Below are 3,789 nucleotides of genomic sequence, written 5' to 3' on the forward strand. Positions count from 1 at the left end.
GTGCCATGGGATTTTTTACCTCCACCTGAGAGGGTAGACGGGCCCTCGGTTTAATGTCTTATCCGAAAGATGGCACCTCCGACAGTGCAGCTGTCCCTCACCACTGCACAGGAGCGTCAGCCGAGATCTGTGTGCTCAAGTCCCTGGAGTGGAACTCAAACCCACAACCCTCTGGCTCAGAGGCAAGCGTGCTATCCGTCTCATCCAAAAAAGATGGCAATCCAACAGTGCAGCATTCCCTCAGTACCTACCGCTTGGAAGTGTCACCCTGGAATAAGTGCTGGAGTGGGGCTTGAATCCACGACCGCCTGACTCAGAGGTGAGAGCGCTATCACTGAGCCACTGACTGACATGGTAAGGTGACTTATACCCCGACTCTCTCACGTCACGTATTATTTCAGTAAGTATGCTCCTTTTGGCTAAGATCAAGTGTAGTACCGTTTCTGACCAGCCACCATGACCTCCGGGTGGTTTCTCCCTGGTCAGGAAGGTATATGCTTGCATTTTTGGAAACAGGAGGTGGGTGGGGAGGGTTGACCCATCCACCTCCACGGAGGTGTGTGGGGGACCTGACCCATCCACCTCCATGGCACGAACCTGGTATTGCAGTACTTCCAGGAACGGTGCAGTGGCTCTAGGCCTTTTGGCTAAGAGCATTGGCGCAGAGTGATCCTTGGCATGTGCAAGGTGACCTCTGGCGTTTGTGATTTGACAAAGAATTGGAACGATTGGCTACGAATTTAAAAAAAAAAGTATGCTGTGTTACAGCGATGGGCCAACCAGTTCCGTACCACCTGTGAGCAATGCCGTGCGAGACCTCCCAATGTATCACTTATATTGGGTCTGACCCCATTCTCGCAAATCCAGCTGTAGAAATGATCACTACAAGCCAAGTATTCACTTACTTTCAATTTGCCGGTCCCTTCTGGTGGACTGCTAAATATTAAATGTAATATAAAATCTGCCCGAGTACTTGCTCCGTGTGCTGTGCTAAGAAACAATCACTCATTACTTCTCTGAAATTGCTTGCTTTCATCGCTCCCTTTCAGTGCTCCCTGATCTGCCCACATTACCTCTGAGTTATTGAAAATCCCCTGTGATTATCAGATTACAATAATTGCAGCCTCCCTACTTTGCCTACGAGCTCACTCCTTACCTTCTCACCTTGAGCTGCCAGTCGATAGATAGCGGTTGCCAATTATTACTTTGTTCCCTTATCATTACTAATTTCCACTCAAATTGCTTCTGCTGTTATGTCATCCCTTACCAATAGCACCACTCCTCCACCTCACTTAGGTTTCTGTGCAGTGTACTTAGCTCTGTCTCCAGCTCACAGCATGTCCCTGCTGTGACACTAATCTCACTGGCTGTGTCCTCCACTAATTCCTGCCCATCGCCCCGAATGCTTCGTGCTCTGGTAATAAAACAAGACACATTCCTGTTTTTATTTGAACCTTTTATTATATTGACTTTCCCCTCTTTGCCTTGAACACCCATTATTCCTGTTCCAGCGCTTTGTCAGCAGTGACCATTTGCTCATCTGCGGTCCACAAAGGCTGAGGGGTCCGTCCGCTGAATGTCGTTTAAGTGAAACCCACTCACTGGTTGTAGCCTCCTAATAGCTTAGCTACATACCTGCGTGCAAATCGCACTGTATAAATGCTGAAACAACCTTGGATATCAAAGGTCAATATCCTCTTAAACCCATGATCCTAGCAACCGTTCCCCACATAACAATGAATGCCAGCTGGTGTTATTCTACTTGCACCCTTTCTTTTCAGCAGACATCCCAAAGCGCTTTACAGCCAATGAAGTGTAGTTGCCGTTGCAATGTAGGAAGTGCGGCAGCCAATTTGTGCACAGCAAGCTCCCACAAACAGTGATGTGATAATGTCCAGATTATCTGTTTTTAGTGATGTTGGTTGAGATGTAAATATTGGCCCTGGACACCAGGGAGAACGCCCCCTACTCTTCTTCATAATAGTGCCATGGGAGCGTTTACACCCACCTGACAGAGAGGGCAGACAGGACCTCGGTTTAATGTCTCATCCAAAAGACGCACCTCCAACAGTGCAGCACTCCCTCAGCACTGCAATGGAATGTCAGCCTGTATTACGTGCTCAAGTCCCTGGAGTGGGATTTGAACCCCCGACCTTCTGACTCTAAGACCCAATGGCTGCCCACTGAGCCACAGCTGACATCACAGCATTCGATGTCTCCTTTCATTCCTCCACCCTTTGGTCCATCAAATCCTCCCATCCCGCTTACAGTACCACAGTTTAAATTTTCTCCCCTTTCTTTAACTCACCATACCTTCTTTCTGTATCAGTTACCCTTGGCCTAAGTAAACACTCCTGTTAATATTATCCCCTTGTACACTGCACAATCGACAAAGATGGGAAATGGAGCCTGAAAGTCGGACTGCGTGGTAGGGGAGGTGATCCTGGGGGGTCGGTTGAGTAGGGCTTTGTCAGACAGGCAGTAGTCTGGATTTTCTTTCGTGTGCCCAGGGATAGCAAATCCTGCTACTGTTGCCCCACCAAAAATTAAAATGAGATATTCCCTGGGCTGTTTCCTGAGCCACCTCCAGCAGTCCTTTTTTTGAGGACCACTAGATAGGCCGCTCACCGCTTGATGCAAATGGGAGGAGCGTGCACAGCTCACTTGTACCTCGAAATTACTAAGCCAGGTATGTCTTAGGACCCAGATTTGTAAAGAGGCCATAACGAGGCTGCCGTCTGCTTTAGATATTAGCAAAATGGCAGCAGGCAGAATCAGAGTGGGACCATGGGGGTATGTCAAGCATCGTGATTGTCGGGTTTCTACCACTCCATTCCCATCGAGTTAAAATTGGCCCCATGGCCTTCACATCCAAATCAGGGACCAGTATGTCATTCTTGACAATTACATTCCCTGTCATTTGGAAGAAGCCTTTGACAAGTTAGCAATCTCTATCACCTAGTAGAACAAGGCCAGCAAATGCATGGGAACACCACCAGCCACACACCATCCTGGTTTGGAAGTATATCGGCCATTCCTTCATCGTTGCTGAGTCAAAATCCTGGAACTCCCTCCCTAACAGCACTGTGGGAGTACCTTCACCACACGGGCTGCAGCGGTTCAAGAAGGCGGCTCACCACCACTTTCTCAAGGGCGATTAGGGATGGGCAATAAATGCCGGTCTTGCCAGTGATCCCCGCATCTTGCGAATGAATGAAAAAACATTCAAAGCAATGACTGGTCTCCACGGGAGGAGTAAAATGAAAATGGTCTGTGTGGGGCCCTGTCTAAAGGTTTAGATAATGGCGATGAGCTGGATGGAGTGAATGGTCCCTTTCTATTCCTGCTGCCTGGTGTGTTTGTACTCGGCCATTGCTCTCGTTGGGCTGTGCTGTGTTAACTCAATGCCAACTATTAAAATAATTTGCTTTCAAGACCTTACATACATCCATTTCTGGAGAAATTTGATTGCCTGAAACTTATAAAATGTCCCAATGGGTTTGTTGTCAGGTGTTCAGAGCAGCCCATTCTTCATAGTGAGGCAAGGTTTCCATCAGGCTCTTCATCTTCAGCTGGGTTGGTGGATACAAGGGACCCGGCCTCCATGAGCTAGTGGGCCCATTAGTTGGGACTGCTATCTTTGCCTGGTCAATGCTGTTGGCTTAAAATTATGACGGGGTTTGATAGGGTAGACTTAGAGTAAATGCTTCCGCTTCTGGGGAAAATCCAAAACTAGTGGTCATAAATGTATAATAAATCACTAATAAATCCAATCAGGAATTCAGGAGA

The 3,789-nt window shown here is 47.8% G+C and overlaps 1 pseudogene; it reads left to right on the forward strand.

Moving 5' to 3' along the window:
- The first annotated feature begins 391 nt into the window (after nt 1–391).
- Nucleotides 392–634, forward strand: LOC139235209 (U2 spliceosomal RNA; annotated as a pseudogene).
- The last annotated feature ends 3,155 nt before the right edge of the window (nt 635–3,789 follow it).

The sequence above is a fragment of the Pristiophorus japonicus genome, chromosome 22 (assembly GCF_044704955.1).
Source record: "Pristiophorus japonicus isolate sPriJap1 chromosome 22, sPriJap1.hap1, whole genome shotgun sequence".
In the NCBI taxonomy this organism is placed as follows: Eukaryota; Metazoa; Chordata; class Chondrichthyes; family Pristiophoridae; genus Pristiophorus; species Pristiophorus japonicus.